At 35.4% G+C, this 14,772-nt stretch overlaps 1 protein-coding gene and 1 pseudogene across 2 annotated transcripts in view; both read right to left on the reverse strand.

The window, feature by feature from the left end:
- Positions 1 to 10,701, reverse strand: part of JAKMIP2 (janus kinase and microtubule interacting protein 2) — a 140,106-nt gene extending 129,405 nt beyond the window's left edge. For both annotated transcript variants that reach the window (XM_039836473.1, XM_039836474.1), the window contains exon 1: positions 10,415 to 10,701. The gene's annotated coding sequence lies outside the window, so the exon portion shown is untranslated. The remainder of the gene's footprint in view (positions 1 to 10,414) is intronic.
- Positions 10,702 to 14,216: 3,515 nt separating this feature from the next.
- On the reverse strand, positions 14,217 to 14,337 carry LOC120581726 (uncharacterized; annotated as a pseudogene).
- Positions 14,338 to 14,772: the final 435 nt, after the last annotated feature.

The raw sequence follows: 14,772 nt of genomic DNA on the forward strand, positions 1-14,772 counted from the left end.
CTCCTACATATAGACAGATACCCATTGGTTGCATGTGAAAGGAAGGACTTGGTAAGGACAACCAAAAGACCAAAGTTGCCTTAGTGCCGGAGTTAGGACGTACAGGCCAGGTCAGACTATGTCGTATTTTTTTGGCCCTGATTCACATCACTCATGAATCATTCGGTTGTTTGGGGTAGCATCTCAAAGAACAAAAAAATTCTAAAGTAAAGAAATCTGGATTCGAGCACCATACTTTTAACTTTGTGGTTAAGTGATGCTGAACACAGATAGACACTCAGAATTTTACCCTAAGGATGATTATAAATAATGTAACAGAATATAATGTGATATAATGCAATATAACATAGTATATAATATCACCTCCATATGCTTGTGAGAACTTAAATATCAAAAGTTCTTTGTAACTTGTAAAATAAAATATTGGACACATATTCATTGCTGTGAAAAATGCCTTAGCTTACAAATTATAAAGAGAAAAAATAATGGGTGGGGTACAAGAAGAAACATCTGAAGCTGTAAATTATCTAATTAAAATATCACTGTGATTGCCTCAAAACCAGATCAACAGCATTAAATTTCATACAGACAGTGCATTTTATCAAATGGTTATCTGCTAGGTTGTTGCTTTATATTAATTTTCAGCTTCCATATTAAACAAATCTGAATGTTTCCCTAAAGATGATTAACTAGGAAGTAACATGGTATAGTGGAATGAAAATGGCTAAATGGGTGTCAAAGCCCAACAATCTCAAGGGTCGAAGAGTTAATGTGAATCATCTGAGGGGGCAGGGAATTGAGGGTCAATGCAGCACACTCTGCAGAGCACAAGAGCCACCCAGAGTAACACCCATTACTCAACTCCAGATGTGTTTACCATGAGGAGATGAGGGCCTAGTGATGCCAGCTTTTCTTATTTTCTAAGAGGAGGCAGACACTCAGATGTTCTGTGAAATGTCAAATTATAGTTTTGGATAAAAGTATGTTTTTTAAAATATTGTGCCGGAAGCATACATTGTCATTTACAAACACTTTACACATGTTTACAAACACTTCACTGAGCTGAGTGCAGCCCACAAAGCTCCAGTTTTTAATCACCGTGCTAAAAAATCAGATCTTATTTCACTCTCAGCTCGAAAGGCACTAATGGAATGGCTGAGGCTAAGAAATTAAACCTATCTGAGCTTCATTTTCCTCTTGCAAAGTTGGTTTCCTCTTTTGTTAGGATTGCAAAAATGGACGAGGATGAAAACAATTTAATAGATACATAATAGGTGCTCAAAGAATTTAGCTTTTTTTCTTTTTCTGGAAACTGAGTCGTTCTGATTTCTTCTTTTTACACTTGCTTTATTCAGAACATATCAGCTATCCCTGTTATTAAGAGGGTAGGGTTATTCCATTCGTTATTGGAATAAATTGTTTTACCTGAATTCTAAAGAAAATTTAAAACTATGGATATCCCTAATGATTCTAAAGAATAGAGATGAGTGAGCATCAAGATCCATTCTTTTTAGACTGACCCAAGAGAAAACATTTCTTTGCAAAATTACTGTCTCCTGTACAAAATGCTTTTCCACTATTTTACCAGCTACTCTCAGTCATAAAGATCTTTCCTTAGTCAAACAACTTTTAAGGACATCAAGAATGTGGTAAGCGATGGCACCATTTGAGCTGAGAACAAATCAATTCTGCTTAGATTACAGTTGACGATACATCCAAAGAACGATGTTTCAAAGCAAGAGGATTATATAATGTAAGTTTAGACAGTTAATATTTTCAAACTATTCAAATGTTAGTAAAAGTTCAGTAAGCAAATGACCAGTGACTGACTGGAAATGTTAATCTTGTCTCTTTACTACCTTCCAGGGCCCTTGGCTAAACCATTTAGGTTTGATATTAAAAACCATATGGAAAGTGAAAGGAGAAAAATACAAAATCATGTACCACAGTTAGAAGAGATTGAACAATATGCACAGTCAAACCTGTGTAGACAGGAGCATTATGAATCAGGCATGTTTAAGCATGCACTTAGAGAATAGGCTCTATACAGGATAAAAACCTGAAGGTTGCACTGTGGTGGAAGAATCAATTTCCCTTGTTGCAGGCCTATACTTTCCTTTCTCTGGTTTCAGAGTGTAGCAGTGCACCCCGTGGAGCCTAAAATATGGACAATCTAGCTAAGAAGAGAGCAAGATGGCTAACTGTTATGCAAAATTAACCAGGGGTATGGAATTTCTTGCTACTTCATTTTTTTAAAGTTAGGTTTATTTTTAATAATTGCTAATGTTTTATGCACCTGGCTCAAAATACTATAAATTCTAAATTTTGTGACTGTTTTTATTAAGTGCTTTAAAAATAAAACTTAAGTCATAATTCAGATGTTTTCTTTAATACAGAAAAATATCATATGTTCTCTAAAATACAAAATTCATTTTATGGTTAATTAACTACCACTTAAATTCCTCCTCAAGAGATACAGAAGACAAAGACTAAGCCAGTGCATGCAGTAAGTAATTCTTTCCTCTGAGTTTAGGTACCCAGAGCAGGGCAGACGATGGAAAAAAAAAAAAACCCAGTCATTTCAGAGTACCCATTTTCACAATCTGAACTATCTAGGAAATTCAAAAGAAAACAATATGGGACCGATAATATTTTAAAAACACCTAAGTCTTCCTCTCTGTCTTGTCAGTGCCAATTGGCAGAATGAGAACATTATGAGTTCTCATGTGAATTCGTTGTTAATTTAATATAAATCTCAAGATTGATTATTGTTATATAAAGAATTATTGTCGATTATCTTGCTATTCTTTTAATGGCTTTTTGGTAGAATGACACCATATCCTAAATTTTATAGAAAGTTACTCATTTAAAATATTCCCTCTAGTTCTCATCAGTATTCTTGCATTTTTTTTTAAAAAAAGCATTTTTTTAAAAAAAGCAATTTTTGGAAAATATGTTCGAATTAGGTCTATCTGACCTATGAATTGTTTATAGGGCTTAAATATGGATTAGTGATGACTACAGAGTAAGAACTCAGCTTATTTTTGGAAAGTACCTCTCTCCACGAAATGCTGCACATGAAAGAGCAGATAAGAAATGTGGGTGAGAAACATTTGCTTGGTTTACATTTTTCATTGTGGTTACACTGGGTAGCATTTTCCAGAGGAACATTTCCAGTTTGGAACAGAAGGCATGATGAAAATATCAACCTCTTTTCTTAAACACATGCTCACGAGGCTTTTTTAGAGTCACAATGATCTCAGCAAAATTTCCTTCTTGAAAATAATAACCAATGAATTGTTTTCTGACCAGATAGTGTCAACTAAACTTAGATTTGGTTTTCCATGTATATTTTAACTGCAGCTGGACTCCAGAATTCCAAGCGTTGCAGTAAATGACCTTGGTTTAGATGCCAAAGAAAGAAAGACTTCCCTCACACTTAAGTTTCAGCGTATCAGCAGGTTAGGCACCTATAGAGGTGGCTGTTCCATTAGTTTGAAGGTATTCCTCTGTATATGCCAAGGATATTTCTTTCTTCCAACTCACTCTTTTTATATTCGATTTCAAACTCTCATGAAAGCAAGATGCTGCCTTAATTTATGTTTTGAGTCTGGTAATTGTGTCCATTCTTGTTTCACCTTAATTTTTTCTTGATATAGATATGAAGGAATGATTTGTTTATGGTTATTAAATTTAGTAGAGTGGATTTCTAGAACAGCAAAATAGCTATGAGTGTGTATCATGTAATTTGATGCTAATATTAATTAAATTACTAATTTATTTGAATAAATTAGTGACTCCAAAGGTGTTCCTATTTCTGACTTGCAATTCTATTTCGAAAGGGAAAAAAAGTAACCACAAAGGAAGGAAAGAAATGTTCACAGTTTTCCTTACCTGTGTCACATAGCATATAGTGAACGATTTGTAATGATGGATTTTTAAGTGTTGTGATTTTGTTATCTTTAAAAATTTGGTTTTCTTTTATCAAAAGGTAAAGTCCTGAGAATATCATATATATAAATACAGCCTATTTTATTTTCACAGCTAAAATAAAAGGATGAGAATCACAATGCAAAGAACTACTAGTGGAAAGCTCTTCTACAATCTTAGGCCAGAGGTGCTTAGGCTAGAGGGAACCACCCAGTCGGTCAGTCAGTCAGTCAACCAGTATTTACTGAGCACCTATGTTGTACCAAGTCATGTGTTATTGTTTCATTCTCTGCCCTCATAGAACTTACAATTTAGTGAAGGGTAGGGAAAATCAAGTAAGCAAATAAATAGCTCTATAATTACAACTTCGATAAATGCTGTGAAGGAAACACACAGGATGCAGAGTAATAGTAGCGATCTACATATGTAAGGAAAGAAACCTCTCCAAGGAGTCATATTTAAAGCTCAAACTTAAAGTATAAGAAGAATCCAATCATTCATATTTTAAAAGAGGAAGAGTCAGATGACTGAGCTTTCATTTAAAACTATATTCAGGTTTAAAACAAAATAGAAACAGATTCATAGATACAAAGAACAAACTGATGGTTGCCAGGCAGGAGGGGTGGGGTAATGGATGAAAATGTGAAAGGGAATAAGAAGTACAAACTTCCGGTTATGAAATAATTAAATCATGGGAATGTAATGTACACCACAGAGAATATAGTCAATCTTATCGTTATAACTTTGTATGGTGACAGATGGTTACTAGACTTATCGTAGTCACATTGCAAGGCATATAAATGTAGAATCACAATTTTGTACACCTGAAACTAATATAATAATGTAGGTCACCTGTAGTTTAATAAAAAATAAAAATATAAAAAAATAAAAACTATATACAGGTTTAAGGAATATACAGACACCAAAAATATATCTTAGTCTATCTAAGAAGTCAGGTGACAGCTAATGTATGTTGTTTAAATATGTTTCCGTAAAGGATTTGAGTTGGTCACAGAGGTTAAGACTGTAGGATGCTACTACCACACTGAGGAAAATTAACATGAATCTGAAAGGCATTTGTTTTTGTTTTTTGTTTTTTAACTGCCGCTTCTGCACACACCTGGTGAAATTCCTAGTGATTCAAACAAGGATTTCACTGACTTGGGCTTCAAACTCATTCATTATCAACACACAAGAGATTTAATACTCATTGTGAGAGATAGTAACGGGTCACGGTAACAGATCTCATACTTTCTGAAAATAATGCTTGACTCACAGCTGCTGTAAATCAAGCAGGATCTACCTGTATCATAAGCAGTATTTAAAAGCAAACTACCTGCATCATAAGCAGTATTTAAAAGCAAAGTGTAAAGGCCCCCAAGTGGGGAAAAAAACACCTTGAATCATCAAGAAAAATGCACAGAGATTAAAATTTTAGTAGAGACATATTTCATTGATATGGATAGATGACCACCTTATATGAAGTAAAAGAACTATAAAACAATGCTAAGAGTATAGTCCCATTCATGAAATTGTATGTCTGAGTGTGTTTATATCGTCATATAGAAAAAAAAAATCAAGAAGGAAATATTCTAAAATGCTAAAAGTAATTATTTCTTGATGATAGACATGTGGTATTTTCTTGGTATACATTTCTGTCTTTTCTTTTTTCTCACAGTGAAGGAGGTGTATTTTTAAAATGTGAAAAAAGCCTTTAGAAGAAAACCTCTAATTGTATTGGTGAATACTGATTTAACACAGAAAGTCTTTGTTGTAATAGATCTCGCTTGTACTGCAAGCTAATTAACTATGAAAGACACTTCCCATATGTGGAATGGTCGTTCAGATGGCATGATATGCTCTTTAGCCAGAACCAAATTACCAAATAGTTAAAGTATGTGCCCAGGGCATTGACAAAGAAAAGGAGACACCAAAAAATGAGAATATTTTGGAGAAAAGTACATGATTTTTGATATTTTAGAAAAGTGTAAAAGTAGTTGTTGGAAATATCAGAAAGTTGTTGGACTGATGTACAAATACATGATTTAATATCATTTTTCTTTTTAAGAACATGTAGGTGGAATGGAGAGAGTCTTAGGACATACAGGCAGGAGGTATGGCTACATTTTTTCAAGGTTCAGGATCTGTAGGAATCTTAATTTGGTCTAAGGCACAGAAAAAAATTACGTTACCTCCTAACCTGTATGTCATTAAAGATAAAAACAATACTTAGTTATAAAGTAAGTGCATATCGGTTCAACAGAGTGCCAGTTTTTCCCTACACAAATACTTCTATGCTTTTCTGAAATATCAGGAATCACAAATTTTCTCCAAAGTAATTTTTGCTTGCACCATTTTTTTGTGCTGATACCCTAAGCATACAGTCTATTTGACAATTCAATATGACCAAAGAGCAAATCATGGCGCCTGAAATATTCAAATAAAAATCCAAATAAAAACGAGCCACATTTAATGCAGATTTACTATATTTGATGTTTGATGAAAAATTCAAACTGTCATGAGAATTCGTTAAATTTTCTAATATGGCAGATTTGGGCTCATGAGATTCAGAATCCAGGCTCAATTAAATCATTTACCAAACCCAAACCTGCCCAAGTCTAACCTCTCTGAATCTGTTCGTCCTTATTTAAAATAATTACATTGACACTAGCTTTACTGGCATGATAGAATTTGGGGGAATATAAGTAAAAAATAAAGAATGTAAAATGAGAACTAAAAAATATTATATTAATATGAGATGTAATGATAAATAAAAGATGCATTGCTTTTGTCATTAACTCTTTCACACGTGTGCATCTTATATCACTCAAAGAGATTCTGTTACTAGTATATGCAAATTGTGATAGTCATATAAGAACTCCATAAATAGTTGTTTTTCAATTGATTAAGTCATCTCGTTTGAAAACATATTTCTACTTGGGAGAATAATAGTTGGGATGAGCGAAGGGGGAATTGTGACTGACTCCTCAGAATAAAACTCAAGTATAACTCTAGTTTATTTATTTCAGTAAAAACTGAATGTTGAGTTATTTATGTTGAAACTTTCCTGATAAATTTGGTTTTCTTTTAGGCGCCAACCATAAAAAGGAAGCATTAATCTTTTTTACAAACCTATGAGAAATGCAGAAAACAGTCTTGACCCTCCAGATACTTTTTAAATCACCCTGATGGAGGTGTGAAGCATGCTTGGAGAACCGAAATGTGTTCTGGGGTCACGTGAAGAAATAAGAACATCCTATCACAGAGCGAGAAATTAAATAATGTGTGTGTTACTCTAATTAAAACAAGTTTTACTAAAATTTAAATACCAGTCAAAGTATTTACTATCTCAACAAAAATGGCATTTTCAACATAGTGTTTGAGAAAAAAATATAATTAACTAAACTAATTTGTTGTTAAAACAGTGCACTTAAATAATACTTTTGGATGTATCTTTCATATATTTTATTTTTTCTGACATCAACTTGATGGCTCTTGAATTATTTTGTATCTAGACCCTTTTAAACCCCATTTCATTTTTCCAAGTTAGCCACACAAAAGGGAATAATTTTAATATAGCTATTAGGCGTCACATTTCATAGAGCTGCTGCTGAGAAAGGACTCTTATGAAGAGGCCAACATCCAGTTCCCTGCATCCGGACAAAATGACATAAATTTCTTCAAAAAGATGGGCACTTGATTTCTTTAAAAATATCCAGATTCTGTGATTTAGAAGCCCATTCATTACAAAACGAAGTCTTACTGTTACAGGTCTGGAAGTCCCTGATTATTAAACAACTAAATCACACTCTTAAATGGAAAGTTTACTCTAGAAAAAGGCAGAGTTTTTGAGAAAGAATCTAGTTCATCCCAAATAGCTCTATGTCTAGATTATACTTTTGGAGGTTTTGATAAAAGATGCAATGCCTTATCTGGTTACTCAGCTGACAACCCATATCTACTATCAGGAAATTCTACATTTTGTATTATAATCTTCGTTCTTCCTAATGCAGTTGAATCCCATCGATTATATTTTAGGTGCCAAAAAATAGCAAGAAGTAATGTCCTTTGTAAAAACCCTCAGCTCTTCTGAAACAAATGATTGTCATCTCTGTTTCCTCTAGCGAAGTGATCCTACTATCTTTATCCTTTCTTAAAGAGTTCAACTTGTAGTCCTTTAAACATACTTCACTTTTCTGTGGCTCCTCAGCAAAGGCCATTTAATCATCTCAAGTTGTGGGACTGAAAACTAGACCTGTATTTCTATCAGGGGTCTGATGGGTCTGACCACATGGCTGAAACATCAACCATCAGGTCTATGTCCTGTGGGCTACAGTGATTTGCTTCTGCTCAAATTGTATCAACTTCACCTATAAAACCACATCTCAATGAACACTCAACACAAAGGAAATAAAACAAAACCCCAAGATATGTTTTCATTGTAGAAACAGGATGAACTATAATGTGTTCTAACTTTTTAAAGCTTACTATAGATATACCTGAAAGTTAATTTTTGGAGATCAAAAGTTATTTAAAAATGAACGATGCAGTGTGTTACAAAAATTTCAATATGACATATAAGCCCAGTACCTTGCCCAACTTTATATAGTTGTTATAATTAGGTACATGGTAGCATGGCTTACAGAGTTGTGAATCTATACAATATATGATAATGCCACAAGCATACTAAATCCATTATTCTCATTAAGTTGCTGAAGAGCCTTCTCATATATAAACCAAAGAGGACATTTACTCTCAGAGAAATTAAACTATAAACCTGATTCAAATACAAATAAAAATTTTAAATGAAGGGGGAAGGGCTGGGCTGTGTGTAAAATAAAATGCAAGATTAAAACAAAAAATACTGATATTTTACACTGTAAAAAAAAGGTTTGCACTGACAATGATATTGTTAGAGACGAGATCGATGGATATAACTAGCCCATATGATGAATGTAGTATTACTAACACACTTTTACTTGTAAGGATTTTTTTGGCTTTAATTCAATGAAATCCACTACCCTGGGTGTAATGGAACTCTGTACCCTACTCATCTCACGGATCTTTAGTCTCCTGAGCTGCCTTAAAGCCTTGACATAATAAAAGGTCAAGCAGATCCCAGTAAGCATTTGTAAACTACAATAGCTCCCCATTTCGGCTACAAAACATACATTCTTGTGCTAAGCTTTGCTCTCTCCTGTTTCATTGTGTAAGCAGGCTAATTTGGAAATGGCTCAGGTACTTGAGAACACCTAGATTTTTCAAAACAATCCTACTTTCCTACTTCACCATCTGAAGAAGTAAATCCATAATACAACATTTTGGGGAACTCTAAAATGGTGCCTGGATACCGAAGGAATGAACAGCAAATAGCATCACTGTTAAATAAAAAGAATGCATTTCACCCTCCAGCTCGTCTGCGCTTTCTGGGACACAAGGCACGAACAAGAAAGGGTTGGGGTAGAATTTCAAGAAATCTGATTTATTTCAACATTCATTTGGCAAGATGATGGACACAAAATAATACCACAAGCCGCCTCCCTCTCCCATCATTGTCAAGTCAAGGCTCTCCAATCACCCCCCACAAACCTAATTAAAAATAAAGAAAAGAGGCAGGCTATGAATTCGCATCCAGGGCTATGATACAGATTAAATGATAGGCATCTGTCCTAATTGATCACAACAAAACTAAAGGACAATAACCAGAATAAATCTGACATTAATCTAAATGAAGCCAATGAATAATATTATAAACCAGAAGCATGGTTTCAAAAATATGCAATTACCTCCAAGCATACAAGGGGATTTATAACTCATAAAAATGATTGCAAAGAATGCTCTGCATATAAATGTTTCATAATTGCACTATAAATGCTAAGTGACACGTATATATGTGCATATCCATAGGGTATATATACATTTGTATATTCACAATCAAATCTATGCACTAAAATGAAACTATCTGGCTAATGGTTTCTCAACAAGAGTACATTAGAATATGAAATAGAATGCTAAATTCTGGGGCCACTTTTTCTAAGCAATGAACGAAACAAGCAAAATCACCTTATAATTAGGCCAGGAAGCTTCTAAGGCACCAAATGTGATTTTGAGGAAGGCCCAGCCCTACAAGGGAAAGCTGCAAATAAAATGATTCCTTTCAATAACACCCATTTCTTGTTAGCTCTTTTTCCACCCCCCCGATTCTGCTGCTAAGCTTAGAAGGAAAGCAACCAGGTGGCTCAGTCTGCATTCTAAGCCAGTTCAAGATAAAATCAGAATACCATTTTTTTTTTTTAACAAGCGGATGCCTTCTTACTTCTCTCTCTTCCTGGCAACCTTCCTCTCTCTCCATCTCCATCCCTGCCTCCACACCTTCCTCTCCTACTCTGAGGGAGTCATTGTTCAAGTGCAGGCCACGAATGTATACACAGGTCATCTAATAGCAAGCTAAACCGAAAAGATAGCACCACAGTCTCCTACTTACCATGCAGAGACCCGGAGAAGCTGTTGAAAGCGGGAAGAGATGCAAACTGAATCCATCTTCCTTGTGACCGAGTGGGATACAGCCTCCGAACCCAACATCAGCAGCGGCTGCTGGGATTTTTTTTTTCCCTTCGTCTCTGGTTGGCGATGGTGCAAATAGGAACCACCCTTCCAGCCCCACTAGAGTATCAGCAGTCAAGGCGGCAGAAGCAGCAGCATCACCACTTGGCCTCCTCCCTCTCGGAGGATGGGGTGAGCTCAGAAACAGCCAGGAACTTGCAGCAGACACCTCCTCTGGCTCCTCCTCTCCTGCCCCCTCCCCCACAGCCCCACCCCTGCTGCGGTAGAGGCTGCCTGCTCCGGCAGCTGCTGGTTGTCATGGTAATGACCAATGGTAAGCGACAAGACTAAGGGGGAGGGGAGATGGGTGAACCGAGCTGCAAGAGCTGGAGGGGAAGGTATTTGTGCTGCTGGCCTCTGTGATGCTCTTGGTCTCCCCTACCCTGGACTTTGGGTCTTTAAAAACGATTCAAGGGTGTATAGGCACGGAAAAAGGATAATTTAAGTTTCATCGAAATCTAGATTGAAACATACAAAATAGCTTAGCTATTTGTGCATTTTCTATGGTTTCTCCAATGAAATGCATTAAATTTGCAATCAGAAAAAAATAATAGCAAATATGGAGAAAATGATGTTGTCAAATAGAAAGTTATTATCACTCCAAGTATGTTTGTCACTTATAGCATCTTTTACTAAATGCCATTCAAGGTTGTTAAAAAGCAAAGTGAGCGCCTGGACTTATGCAATAAAACAATAGTCTGATTCCTTGGCACTACTTACTCTCCCTTGTTCTTTTCAGGTGAGTCACCTGTTCTTACTGTTTTTCCAGCTCCTCCTCTGAAGAGGACCAAGAGATATTTGGCACTCCTCTGTGGAAAAGGAAATTGAAACAGAGGAAACAAATTTCTTGAGCAATCACAGTTCTCAAGAACACAACTTGGATAGTTGCAAACTTTTTTTGTGTGTCAAACTCCTGAAGTGTTCAATTTCCTGCTCTTTTGGAGGTCCCAAGACAACTGGTAGTCAGGCTGGTAGGAGAAAAGGAGGTGAAATTAGCAGTGTTGCGTTCTAGGTGAGTTATGTTTCTAACTACAAATTATATATGACACTAGTATTTATGTCATATAGTAGTTGTAAAGGTAGAATGAAATAATACACTAAAAGCACTTTGCATGTAGTAAGTGTACAATAAATGATTACTATTACTGCTATTATTATTAGTGGTAGTAATAGTACATTGTAGCCACTTCTTAATCTAAAGAGTTAAAGGAATGACATGGCAATTTCAGATATGAGAAAAAATTAATGTGAGAAAACATTTAATATGTGACAGCTGTGATGATGATGACGACAATAATGACAAAAACAGGTAGGCCCTGAGAGATTAAAAGTTCTCTAACGTGTGACAACATAGGAGGTTTTAAGTCTTCGAGGGGTTAGAAAAAATTTCCAAATTCACACAGCTAATAAATGGCAGAGAGAGAATTAAAAATTTCATTCTTCTAACGCTAGCATCTGCTCTCCTATCATTACATTTTTCTGCCATTCTTCCATGGAATGAAAATACTCTTTTTTCTTAACCCATAGTGTTATGTATAGGTTCAAATGAGATTAGTACACGATTCAAAGTCAGACTGCCTAGGCTCGATTTACCATAGATATGATTTGAGACATGTTAATTAACTTGCCTGAACCTATGTTTCTTCACCTGTTAAATGGAAGTAATCGTAGTACCTCACAGAGTCATCGTGAAAATTAAATAGGATGATGCATATAAAGCATTAGCACGTCTGGTATATAGCTAAGTGTTCAATAAATGTTAACTATGATTATTTGTTACTCATTCTTAAGCAATTAATATTAAAATGTGAGAGAACTTTTTCCTGCATGGGGTCACCCTTTAAGGCCGGGGCCCTACTCTACAAAACTGACTTGAAGGTGTTTAGGTGGTTGCATTAAGGGTTGTAACTTATCCTCGGCACTTGGCGTTGCCTTCCGGTCCTCTCCATGGGAAAGCCTGGATCCTGCTCTGTGCAGTTCGTGGCCCCTGGCTACCACCAGAGCCTGACCAACCAACCACAGGGTCCGCATGCACTTCCACGTCAGCATCACTGCCAGGCATTTTCTCCGTAAGCATCTTTGCGGCAATCGTTTTTGCGACATCACTAATTGGCCGTAAGGCAATTTTGTCGTAAAAGATACAGTAACTTTTCGTTGGGTGGGTTAATTTCTCTTTTGACAAGTCAACCTCTGTAAAAAAGATAAAGTAACCGGTTGATAGTTTGGGTTTTTTGTTTGCTTGGTTGGTTGTTTGTTTGGATGAATTTCTTACGGTTACTCCCATCTTTTTATTATATATAAATTTTACTTATCATAATGGTCTATACAGTTATGAGTAGACATGGTGCTGGTGGTCTTAAAATAGTTAACATTTCTTCCAGATGATGATGATTTGCCCCAAAGGATTAGTGGTTTCTTATTTCGAAACATTACAATGGGGAGAGAAAGAGTGGTGAGCAACCTTTGAGAGCGTAGAGTTGAACCCACATTTCCCACAGGAAAAAAAAAAAAGCATTTAGATACAATTCACAAAATAAAATCAGTTATTTGCGTAGTTTTGCCATGATGCTACAGACGTTTTAAATGTATTCAAATATCTTGTATTTTTCAATAAAGTCAATTTTGTTATTCATTTTTCATGTTTCGTAATGTCCTTTTTAACGTTCTTTTACCTTCCTTTTACGGCAAAATTGCCTTATGGCCAATTAGTTATGTGGCGAAAATGTTTGCGGGCGAAGAAGCTTATGGCAAAAGTACCTAGAACCATTAGCGTCATGTAAGTGTAGTTGTGTAACATAAAGGAATGGGGTGGTGGTGATATTGCTTCTTTTTGTATTTTTCTCTGTGCTGAATCTTCTGCCGTCTCCACAGAGATGATTCTGTAAGTAAGCAGAGAAGAAAGCTGCAGGTTGTAGAAGTGCAGATGTGTTTAGGTGATGGAATCCTCCCCACTAACATTGTAAATGAGCATTTATTTTATCTTTAGTGCCAGGAGCTGACCTGGCTGGGGTGAGTGATTCTAATTTTCTCTTCCCATCAACACAAACAGAATCAACTGGGCAGGAGAGAAAGGTGTTTGGTATTCCCTAGGTGAATAATTCCCCAATTTAAACATTCAGATACTATTCTCTTATTCTTTGCCATATCCATGTAGCACTGTTATCATTATCTAATAATATTTATTAATTATCGAATAATTTCTTTAGCTATTTACTTCACTTATGTAGCATTTATTTGTATGTACTTTAATTATGTGTTACTTATTTAAAAAGAAATCTGTCTCCGGCTTGAGGAAAACAATGATAAAAATAGGCATAGTAACCAGAGTGTCCCCAGAGAAAGGAACTTAAAGCAATACCATTCATTTTTTAAGTAAGAGATTTCAAATGTATTTGTTAGTAATTTGTAATTAACAAAATAAAACTTTAAATTTCCTTTTCTCTTCTGCCATCCCCTTACCGTGCTTTATTTTTCTATAGTATTTATTATCTGCTGATATGGAAGGTCATATTAGCAGATAATAAATAAATAAATAAAGGTCATATTAGAAGTTAATAAATAAATTTTAAAAAGGTCATTCTTTTTCTTTTTCTTTTTTCTCTTTTAGGCGAGACAACCCTTGGTTGACCTCACAGATTGCAAGGACCTTGTCAGCTTACAATCCCTTATTTTTTTATTTTTTACACCTACAGCACACCTAGTCTTCCTAGGTGGTCTCCCATCCAAGTACTAACCAGGTCTGACCCTGCTTAGCTTCCAAGATCAGATGGGATCAGGCTTGTTCAGGGTAGCATGGCCATAGACTAAAATTTATTTTTCAATTATAGTTGACAGGCAATGTTATGTTAGCTTCAGATGTACTACATAGTGATTAGATGTTTATATAATTTACAAAGTGACCACCCCAATAAGTCTAGTACCCATCTGACACCATACATAGTTATTACAATATTATTGAGTATATTCCCTATATTGTACTTTACATCTCCGTGACTGTTTTGTTACTGGAAATTTGTATATCTCTATCCTCTCTCCCTTTTCACCCATTCCTCTACCCCGCCTCCCATCTGGCAACCATGAATTTGTTTCTGTTTTGTTTGTTCACTTATTTATTTATTTATTTTAAGATTCCATATGTAAGTGAAATTATATGATATTTGTCTTTCTCTGTCTGACTTATTTCACTTAGCATTATACCCTCTAGGTCCATCCATGTTGTCTCATATGGCAAGATTTTAT

This window comes from Pteropus medius, unplaced genomic scaffold (genome assembly GCF_902729225.1).
Source record: "Pteropus medius unplaced genomic scaffold, Ma_sr-lr_union100, whole genome shotgun sequence".
Taxonomy (NCBI): domain Eukaryota; kingdom Metazoa; phylum Chordata; class Mammalia; order Chiroptera; family Pteropodidae; genus Pteropus; species Pteropus medius.